This window comes from Triticum urartu, chromosome 5 (genome assembly GCF_003073215.2).
Source record: "Triticum urartu cultivar G1812 chromosome 5, Tu2.1, whole genome shotgun sequence".
Lineage (NCBI taxonomy): Eukaryota > Viridiplantae > Streptophyta > Magnoliopsida > Poales > Poaceae > Triticum > Triticum urartu.
The window spans coordinates 40251006-40262974 of NC_053026.1; positions in this window are offsets into that span (position 1 = coordinate 40251006).

An 11969-nucleotide genomic window follows, 5' to 3' on the forward strand; every position below is an offset into this window, starting at 1 on the left:
AGAGGGGAGAGGAGGCGGCGGCGGATGAGGCCATGGCAGGAAGCTGCGGTGGAAGGAGGAAGGCTAGATGGGAAGAGTTAGGCTCTGATACCATATAGAGGAACGTCGTACCCATCCTGGGCGACGGCTGCGTGTTAAATAACCAGGTCGCGACCTCCTGGTGAAGCGTACAAGTTTGTTCAGATTACATTCTTGGAGAGAAAGAGATAAGGGAGTTACAACCATATGAGAAGATTCTAATCTATCTAGTTGGACTCCTGCGCAATGCTTTGAAGGAAATATGCCCTAGAGGCAATAATAAAGTTATTATTTATTTCCTTATATCATGATAAAAGTTTATTATTCATGCTAGAATTGTATTAACAGGAAACATAATACATGTGTGAATACATAGACAAACAGAGTGTCACTAGTATGCCTCTACTTGACTAGCTCGTTAATCAAAGATGGTTATGTTTCCTAACCATGGACAAAGAGTTGTCATTTGATTAACGGGATCACATCATTAGTTGAATGATCTGATTGACATGACCCATTCCATTAGCTTAGCACCCGATCGTTTAGTATGTTGCTATTGCTTTCTTCATGACTTATACATGTTCCTATGACTATGAGATTATGCAACTCCCGTTTGCCGGAGGAACACTTTGTGTGCTACCAAACGTCACAACGTAACTGGGTGATTATAAAGGAGCTCTACAGGTGTCTCCAAAGGTACATGTTGGGTTGGCGTATTTCGAGATTAGGATTTGTCACTCCGATTGTCAGAGAGGTGTCTCTGGGCCCTCTTGGTAATGCACATCACTTAAGCCTTGCAAGCATTGCAACTAATGAGTTAGTTGCGGGATGATGTATTACGGAACGAGTAAAGAGACTTGCCGGTAACGAGATTGAACTAGGTATGGGATACCGACGATCGAATCTCGGGCAAGTAACATACCGATGACAAAGGGAACAACGTATGTTGTTATGCGGTGTGACCGATAAAAGATCTTCGTAGAATATGTAGGAGCCAATATGAGCATCCAGGTTCCGCTATTGGTTATTGACCGGAGACGTGTCTCGGTCATGTCTACATTGTTCTCGAACACGTAGGGTCTGCACGCTTAAGGTTACGATGACAGTTATATTATGAGTTTATGCATTTTGATGTACCGAAGGTTGTTCGGAGTCCCGGATGTGATCATGGACATGACGAGGACTCTCGAAATGGTCGAGACATAAAGATTGATATATTGGAAGCCTATGTTTGGATATCGGAAGTGTTCCGGGTGAAATCGGGATTTTACCGGAGTACCGGGAGGTTACCGGAACCCCCCGGGAGGTATATGGGCCTTAGTGGGCCTTAGTGGAAGAGAGGAGAGGTGGCCAGAGATGGGCCGCGCGCCCCTCCCCCCCTTGGTCCGAATAGGACAAGGAGAGGGGGCCGGCCCCCCTTCCTCCTCTCTCTCTCCTCTTTTCCCCCCTCCGCGAATCCTATTCCAACTAGGAAAGGGGGGAGTCCTACTCCCGGAAGGAGTAGGACTCCTCCTGGCGCGCCACCTCTTGGCCGGCCAGCCCCCCCCCCCTTTGAGCCTTTATATACGAAGGCACGGGGCACCCCTAGAGACACAAGTTGATCCACGTGATCATATTCTTAGCCGTGTGCGGTGCCCCCTTCCACCATAGTCCTCGATAATATTGTAGCGGTGCTTAGGCGAAGCCCTGCGACAGTAGTACATCAAGATCGTCACCACGCCGTCATGCTGACGGAACTCTTCCCCGACACTTTGCTGGATCGGAGTCCGGGGATCGTCATCGAGCTGAACGTGTGCTAGAACTCGGAGGTGCCGTAGTTTCGGTGCTTGATCGGTCGGGCCGTGAAGACGTACGACTACATCAACCAAGTTAACGCTTCCGTTGTCGATCTACAAGGGTACGTAGATCGCACTCTCCCCCTCTCGTTGCTATGCATCACCATGATCTTGCGTGTGCGTAGGAATTTTTTTTTAAATTACTACGAAACCCAACATGCTTATCTCCAGAACGTGCCGAACTCTGTCACGTGAGGATGGAACAATGTTACGTTCAACAGAAGTAGGAAAGAGAGTATTCTGAACTGGGCCCCTTGGATGCTCATTGTGGCCGTCTGTAGTTCCTAACCATGTCGATTAATTCAGGTCACATTAGCAGATATATGGAATAAACATTCGTAGATGTTGTGCAGACATAGACGTGGTATTACATCTTGAATATTGTTTTTCTAACTTGTACTATGTGTTTGCATTAGCTAAAGAGTGCAATGGAGCATGTCAGGTGACATTTAGCAGATACTGTATATCGAATAAATAGTCATAGATGTCGTGCAGACGTAGAAATGGTATGCGATCTTTGGATATTGTTGTTCTGAGCTTGTCGGATATTTGTGTGTTGCGACTTTGGTATTACATTATGCTGTGTTTGCTAATAAACAAAACTATTGCGCTTCGACTAGAGAATATCAGGGATGAGTTCTACACCAAGTTTTTGGGAGTCATACACATATTTGTGTGGCTTTTGTATTATCACACACTAAGTTTTGGGGAGTTATACACATTTGTGTGACTTGGGTATTTGTATGACTTTGGTATTTGTATGACTTTGGTATTATCACACTAAGTTTTTGGGAGTTATACATGTATCAGGGATGAGTTAGGTGGGATTATTTTCCCAAAGAAAAAATTTTATCGGGGGAAAGAGATTTACTGGGCTATGACTAGAGAATATGAGTTTGGTGGTATTTCTAATCGAGAAAATAGCACCAACCTGGAAAACAACCTTTTGTGGTTTTAACCCGCTCTAATCGGGGGCCAAAGGGCTTTAACTCTTGCAGCTCATGTCCTACATACAATGTCTAAAAAAAACTCATGTCCTACGAACAAGACAAGCGTGATCATGAGGAGAAGAAGAACCAGCTCATGGAGGATAACATCTTCATCTTCGACTCCATGGAGAGTTACCGCGCGGAGCAACACGTCGCTGCAGACTGCAAAGTGCGGGCATTGGAGAAGTCAACAGTCTCATACTGACGCGAGCTGTCATACGAGAGTCCTATGTTTAATTTTTGTTCTGTTAGGAGATGTTTTCTTCATGCTAAGTTTGAATTATCTCAAGAAACTATGGTAGAAAATCTTTTGTGTGAGCTAAGTTGTTTAATGAGTAGCTCAGATTAATAAGCTAGAAGCTTGTGTTAATGCATCAGTGGAATCAGTTGTGCAGTTTATGCTGATGAACAAGTTGAATGTTTGATATGGATGGACAATGCCAGAGAATTGCAATCTGAATTGTGGCTTTGGGTTCATTAATTTTTGTGGATTGATTAGGAACCAGCCATCCAATATATACCCAGTGTTTTCTTTTTCATTTACTTTTGGGACCAACTTTTTTTTTTTTTTTAGGTATTAGATTGCGATTATATATAATTGCCCTAAGACTGCTCTCGGCTTCATGAGACCGTGAGCATTGCACAAGGGTTCCAACACACAAAATGATAGAGCTACTTTACCACCCTGCACAATAGTACTCCCTCTATACCAAAATGTAGGCCGTATTCCACGTACCAATCTCGTCATGTTACGAAATTTTTTAAGTTTCCCAAACTGCCCTCCCACCCGACAGCCCACTCGCTGCCCACCTCCCTCCCAGATCACCTCTCTCGTCGCCGGCCTCTCCTCCCCGCCGTTGCCGGTCTCTCCTCCCCCACCCCTCGCGTCTTCGCTGGCCTCTCCTCTCCTCCCACCACGTCTTCTCCCACGGCCTGGCCAGAAATCCACCACCCGGACGTCCAAAGATCAATATTTTAGGCGCCGGCGACGAGCTTCTGGGCGGCGGAGGCGCTGGTTCTGCGTGCGTCACGTTTTCTCCCTCCCTCTCGCTTCGGTGCTACTGCGGCGGCGGCGGTCCGTGCCGGAGACACACAGAAAAAGAAGAAGAAGGATGGGAACAACAAAGGCAGGGCGTCCTTGCCCCACCGTCGGATTCGGAGGCTACCATGGCGCCTCGCGCGTCGGATTCTGGGGGCTCTTCCATCGCAGCCATGGAGGCCGGCTCCGGTGCCCACATCAAGCTCCCCGGCAGGGGCCAGCTCCTCCCCGGCACCGACCGTCGCGTCGTCTTCCTCTCCGGCCCCTTCCGCGCCGTCATGGACGCCACCGAGCGAGCCCTCGGCCTCGTCTCCGGTGCACGTGTCGCCGGCGTGCGAGCTTAGCCTCTTCACACCCCTCGTCGGGCGAGGTGTCGGGGCTACTCCGTGGCCGGCCATCCTCGACGACTGATTCGCCCCGCTAGGTACGGCCCCGTCCACTCTTCCTCGTATGACGCCGGCGGCTGCGATGTGAATTGCCTGCGCCATTCTCTGTGTCGATTGTTAGCTCGTTCACCGTCAGTGCGCTCGATCCATACAGCGAACAGAGCGAGCAAACTCTGAGCTGCTACCAGCGAACAAAGATCCCGTCAGTACGACCGATTTGCAACTTTTGTTCAGTGTAACAATGCCTTGGCTTACTTCGGTTAAGTCTTATTACCAGGGTGTAGTGTTTACTGTCAGTTTATTCCACGATCTCCAAGCAGAATCAACAACATTAGTGCTTTTTCAGTGCATTAGTGCTTGGGCTTAGTAGCTTACCTCGATTGATCCATCTTTTTTCAGGGTGTAGGCTGAAGCAGCAAGTCTACTCTAGTTGCTTATTGCTTAGTGGCTTCTTGGATAAGATCAAGCACTCATTGGGGCCTCTACCACGTAATCTACCGAGCTCTCTGTCATCAACCAAGCAGCAGCAGTACTCCTCTGCCAACATTTCTTCGGTTGTTAACATTTCTTCAGTAATCAACCAAGCAGCAGCAGCAGAAAAAAAAAGGGTCAACATTTCTTCAGAGTTTGACTGTCGATGATCGATTGGTTTGCTTTAGTTGTCGTTCGATTCAGAGTTTCAATCATATATTGTGCTTGCAGGGCGACGCCGACGGTGGTGCTGTAGTTTTAGAGATATTAACTGAAAGTTAATTAGGAATAGCAAGCAAGCTGATTTCCAGTAGCAATTCTAGTACCAATTCCTTCTTCTCTTCTGGAGTAGTATAGCTCTTGCTCTCTCTTCTTCTCTTCTTGTATTAACTGAAACAGTATAGCACTTGTAGACACCCACTAAATTCAATTAAACCTTTTTCTCTTAATTTTCTTGGAGTACTCCATCTTGCTCTGTTAGGTTATCTTGCATTTTCAATTAATTATCTGACTTTGTACTCCAAGAGCACTTGCTGATGATGATTGTTGCTGCTTAACTCCATGTTGTGGAGCAAGTTCTATGGAGCCTTTCTTGTTTATGGGTTGCTGAAATATGGAGCCTTTCTTGTTCTGGAGTAGTATTGCTGAAATATCAAATTACTTACTGGAGTAGAAAATTCATGGAATATCAAATGCATTACTAGAAATTGTCCCTCTCTTCTCTCTTCTTTCTCTCTTAATTAACTGGAATATTAAAGTACTCCAAAAGTTTTGCTGACTGCAGCCAATTTTGCTGTGCAGAACACTACTTCAGTTAATACACTATCCAGTACTGCTAGTTCTCATCTCACTTGGTGTGCTTCTTGTTGGGAGCACTCTTTGTTATCCCAAGATCTAACATCAAAGGTAAAATGGGTACATGGCTTGTCTTGTTGTATTTGCAAGTTTGAAACCGGATTAGCATCTTGGAGTATTGTTGTACTCCAACAGACTAAACAGTACGTACTCCAGTACTGATAGTTAGAGTGGCATCTTGGAGTAGGGTAGTCCACATTTGTCTACATTAGTCCACATTCCATATTATTCCTGGAGTACTGTACTGTTGCAGCAGCAGGAGTAACTGAATACTCCTTCATATGCTTGGTTCCTTCTTATTCTTCCTCATCAGATTGTAAAAATGGATTCCTTCCGTCTTATTCGGTGTACTGTACTCCACATTTGTCTACTCCTTCAGCTCTAGGTGCATCAACACGGGTTGCTTCCTTCATTTTTGTTCTTCCAATAATGGTTGCTTTCGATGAGTGAGTGAGTGACAGAGAGCAATAATAGGCCATTTTCGAATTGATACTCCAAAATTTATCAGAATTGGAGGATTGATTGTTTCCAAATCAATACTCCAACATTTATTGTTTCTTTCCAAAATTTATGCAATACTCACCTGCCCAACTTATTGATCCTTTCCAAAACTTATTAAGTTTATTTGATCCTTTCCAAAAAGTATTGCTTCCAAAATTAACAGTGGAGTATTAATTGTTTTCAAATCATTTTGTTTCCAGAAATTCACCTGCCCAACTCCGCAAGGAAGGAGCAGCGGCGGGGCTGGAGAAGCACCAGCGACCCTGGGTCGGGAAGGAGCAGCGACGGGGGAGGAGAAGCATCAGCGACCCTGGGCGGAGGATCTGCTCGAGTTGGCTGAGGGCAGAGGATCGAGGACCTGGATGGACCTGGGCGGACTACGTGGGCGGAGGTGGAGGTGGAAGACGAGCGGGAAGCAGAGGATTCAAATGTAGCGGGGGCAATAAGGTCATTTCCCCGATTTTCACCTGGTCGGAAGGATTTCTCCAACGACATATATTTCGGGACGGAGGGAGTAGTAAGCTCTAGCAAGACATATTTAAGGCAATGGGAATTTAATTGTGTCGCAATTCTACTATATATCATCCCCAGTCTGACCACAATCAGTGCATTGAAAATTATCTGTGTTGCATGGCCTCTACTGAACCTAAGAAGAGTGACAACGCGTCTAGCACCTGCTGAATATTGGTACAACACATCATTTTATTCTTTTCTGAGAAAAACCCCATTTGAAGCACTCTAGGGATATCCCCCACCAAATATCAGTGATTTCACCATACCCACGGGTACTAGAAAATGGAGTCGAGGAACTTCGGACTGGCATACAAACTCTTATGCACGACTTGAAAAGCAAATTTAGCAGCAACTCAAGCTCGGATGAAAAAAAAGTATGCTGACCGCAAAAGAGTGGATACAATTTTTATGTTGGTTACATGATTTATCTGAAAATGCAGCTGTAATGCCACAATGCTTTCGATCTTGGTACCAACATTAAACTCCAAAGTAAATACTATGGTCCATTTTGATCCATAGCTCATGTGTAGTGTAGCATACAAGTTGTTGTTTCCAGAGAAAATTGGCATGCATCAGTATTTCATATCATCTACTCCCTTCGTTCCAAATTACTCGTCGCAGAAATGGATGTATCTAGAACTAAAATACATGTAGATACATGCAGTTCTCTGACGAGTAATTCGAAACGGAGGGAGTAGTTGAAAAAGCATATCAGGCCCAAAGTTTTGCTCTGTTCATATCTACCATTGGTGATACTACATAGGAAGGGTCTAGTTGAAGCGGTTGAGGTTGGTAGATATGGTTACCATGCTCTCGTGCAAGAAACTCGGCAAGTTCGACTCAACAATCTGCAAGCGCTGCAACGGTTAGTCTAGTGGAAAAATCTTCCACCTGATGATACTACATAGGAAGAAACCGATTTCATCAAGATGATGGTTCCTGCCTTCTTCAAGCAAACTGTACAAAGATGGTTCAATCTTCAAGCACCTTCTTAAGGACAAGATCGTTTTCATGCGGGGGTATTTGTGAGGCTTCAGATGTACAGTAAGTGTTCAATTCATTAGTTAACAGACGACCTAGATGGAAGCTCGCATCAGGATCCGAAGGCTCGCCTTCTACCTGAAGTGTTTTTTGCCTTTACTGCATCATTTTACTTGTCGTGCTATTAACTTTGTACCATTACATAAGGCAGCTCTTGCATGTATTCGGCATCTTATAACCAAAAAATAAACACATATCTTATAGCAGAATAAACCCTGGTTCTCATGGTATACTTTCCTCTTTTCTGTGAACCCTATCTACCAAATCCACCTTGCCGCAACTAAGCCTTGCTCAGTATTACTCACGCTTCCAAATCGAGTAGCCACTCAACTGTGCCAGCGGTTGAGGTTGGGCGGGTGTGGTTTGAGGCACCTATTTCATTCTTCATTTTAGTTTCCTTTCTTTTTATTTTATAACAAAATTTAAAATTTTGATCAAGAATTGAAAATTAGTTCATAACTTCCAAGGAATGTTTTGAACTTTTAAAGTGTTCATGAGTTCCTTTTTTTTACAAATCTCTAAAAATGTGCTGCCATTTAAAAATGTTCACGGATACAAAAAATGTTCATGAACTCAAAAGATGTTCCTGAATTTTAGAAAAATTCTCAGGAATTAAAAAACATTTAGAATTTAAAACAATGTTCTAAATTTCTAAAAGTGTTTTTGAATTTTCTTGTGAATTCAAAAAATAATTGGGAATTTAAAGACATACCTGAATTACTATAATTTACAAAAAAAATAAAAGATTCTGTTTTTTTTCAAAAATCACAGATTCAGAAAATGTTATATTTTTTAAGATGTGAACTTTTTAAAATCACATTTTTTCCAAAACACTAGAATTTGGATAAAATGTTTGATGATAAAAAATATTCATGAATTTCAGAAAATATTTTCGAATTAAAAAAAAGAAGCAATCAAGACAATGTTTGAGAATTCAAAAGATGTTTGCAAATTATTAAAATGTTCGCCATTAAAAAGAATGTTCGTGGATTAAGAAAATTTTCATGTACTTCAAAAATAGTTTTAGATTTTCAATAATTTTCGTGAATCATGAATTTCGAAAATGATAGGGAGTTTTAAAAACTATCTTGGGTTGTCATATGAAAAAACTCGAATTTTAAAAAAAGGAAAAACTAGAAAAAAAGGGAAAGAAAAGGAACCCTGAAAAAGAAAACCAGTGGGAAGCAAAAGCCAGAAAATGGGCCGGGCCTACGTAGCAGCGCAATACTGCTGGGAGGGGTGCGCGTTATTACGCGGGGAATAAGAACCGCGAGGCTGGACCACTCCACCGCCGCCGGCGAAGAAGGGAGTGGGAAAGAGCCAGATGGGGGACGGGACGTCGGTGCGCACGCTCCCGCCTCCCACCCCTCTGCTCGATAGGTGCGTATGCTCCCCGAGCCCCGCCGCTCAATCATTGCGCTATGAGAGAGATCGACTGAATACATCTCACTGGATCTGATTCGCTTCTACTAGCTGTGTCGGCCTGACTTCGAATCTCGCCCTGGAGCATGCATTTTTTTTTATCTCAAGGAAATTTGTGTGCATACATATAGCGCCGTCTTCATGTTTGCAAGCCACCTTTTTCCCGTTTAATTTTTTTTGCCAGTGTCTAGTGATTGGACTGATTATCTTTCTTTTTTTCATGGTCATGGGCATGTCTGAACCAATTTTCAGCACTTGTTGATGTCAAAGGTAGGCAGTACTAAAGAGTGGCCATGCCAATCCGCGTCTCAGGCCAGATCGGCAATCTTGGTGTAAAACAGTCTGCCTTGGTTGGGGAGAAGATCGAAGATGACACGAAAGCCCACAAGAGTGCTAGCATGGTGTTGGTGGGATCGGCAAGACCACTCGCAGCAAGAAGGTCTTCAATGACGAGGCCATCCAAGGCGAATCACACAAGAGTTTATGAGCATCACACAAGAGTTTAATGAGGTTGAGCCTTTTAGGACAGCCATTGTTACCATCGAGAGGCACTTTCTCGGACTTGAGTGTCGAATGGAAACATGGTCATGCTTGTATTGGCTCTTGCCAGCACCATCAGGGGCAAAAAGTTCTTTTAGAGGAACAACCCACTAAAGACTCCTTTTAGCCACGGAGCCCCTAGCAGCCAAAGTCATTGATCGTCACAACATGAACAAGACATGATACTGTTGCTCGGGCATCCCTACCATCATGCCAGCAAATTAGGACCAGAAGATGCTTGGTCATTGCTTAATAAGCAGGTCAGTATATACTTCTAACTCAACTAAATAATAATGATAAACTATGCAGACAAAATCTTCAATCCTCTGGAGTGGGAAGCTTCATGACCGGGTTGGCGCAGGGTGAGGGTCTGTTTGGTGGCGAGCTCTGAAGTGTCTGAGGTGGAGGGTGGGATCGGGAGAAATCCTTGTTGGCTTGGTCGACACCAACACGGTGGCGCTTGTGGGTACCGCCTAACCTTCCTGGAGGGCGTCGGGGCTACCCTTCCTCTCTCCTCACAGCGTACCGGGGGAAACCCTTGGCAGCAGCGCCGTCATCGTCGCGTCGCTTCTTGGAGGTGCTGATTGGTACCGGTGCCTCGGAGGCTCGGAGCTTGGTGGGCGATCTCTGGTGGGTGCAGCAGCCACGAGGCTTCTCCTTTTTTTGTCGATCCGCCGCTGTTGGCATTTGTTTCTCTTGTATTTTCTCTTTCTTTTCTTTTGGGCGTGACTGTGCTGCTTCCGCCCCAGCATCTATCGTTGGATGTATCGGTTGGTTGCTTTGTATACAAAGCGGGGGAAAACCCTTTTTCGGCAAAAAATCTTCAATCCTCATTGCCTTGGTTCCTTCGGCGTATTGTTTGGTGTGTTATCATGTTGTATGTATATGCCCACCTCTGTTTGATGAATACAATAGGCTATAGCAAATAGCATACTGACAAATGCAACTCCTCCAGCTAATTCCTCGTTGTTAATGGACTAGTATGCCCGCTGCATGAACCGGAGGCACTTCCAATGATTGTGTCCCTTGAATTTCTCTCTAACTCCACCTGCTGTTTTTGTTTCCAGTCCGTTCTTTTGTGTTTAAGGTAACAAATTGCTTGTTATATACACTATGAATAAGCAGACAGGGCAGGTTCACATTGCGTGTTAGGCTGTTAGCAGTGAATGTCCACCTCAGTTTACTTCATATACCTTGAAATTTCTTGTTAGATCTACCTATTCTTATATGTGCAATGCTTTTGTAGTTCATGATGATAAGTTGGATCGACCTAATTATATCAGCCTGACGTTACCACAGCTTTAAATAATTAGTTCTTCTTTTGTGGGGAGCTTTAAATAATTGACTGACAGATAGTAACTCTGACTCGGCACTTTTTCTTGGCAATATAATTTTATGTTTATACCACGTGTATTTATAATTTAACTCAGATGATCTTCTGCATCCAGGTGGAATCAATTGCAGCCTCCAGATCTCGCTCTAGCAGTCTAGCTACTCATACCAAGTATTGGTGCCTCTGTGCAGCATGTGGCTCTACTTAATAATAGAATACTTGAGGAAAGGTTTGCTGCCAAGAACACGAAGATTCAAGTAATGTAGATATGCCATTATGCTATGATTAACTTGTATATATGAAAAATACGGTGGTATAAAGCTTGTCAGCATGCATTGTAAAACTAACATGACATATGTTTCTGCGTTCGCACCAAAGTTGCTTGTAACTTTATTTTATTTTTTGAGGAAAAAAAATAAAAGGTGTTATTGGATTAAGATAAGAAACTTAAATGGGCATGGGAAGCTCCTCTTGTCACATCCTGCGCCTCTTAGCTTGGATTACCAAGAGTTACATATTTCAAGTTGGCCATCCAGTTGCAAGTTTACCCATCCACTTGTCACATCTTGCAAGTTTACCAAGAATTGTTTGCTGGTAGATGGATGTATTCTGTGGAGGCAGGCCACAATCATCATGGCATCACTAGGCGCCACCCAGCATTTTTTACTCTTTCCCCTTTTGTTTGATGAGTAGCAAGGATTTAATAACTATAACTGATTACATCAATAGATGCATATGAATCTGATAGATAATACATGCCCGCCCAACTAGTCCAGAAATAATTACCCATTCCTGAACAATCATATACTACTAGCTAACAGCATCACCACTATGAATTATTTGTTAGAATCAGGGCTAAGTCATTCAGCATTTTAAACTTGTTAGCAGCATCACCTTGTAGTCAGGGTTAAGTCATTCAGTGCGATCGAAGGGTGTCATCTAACGACTTCTAAAGTATTTCCCTTTTGTCTATATATTATAAATGAAGTTCATCCTCTGGTGCTTCCAGAAGTACAGTAGTAGAGC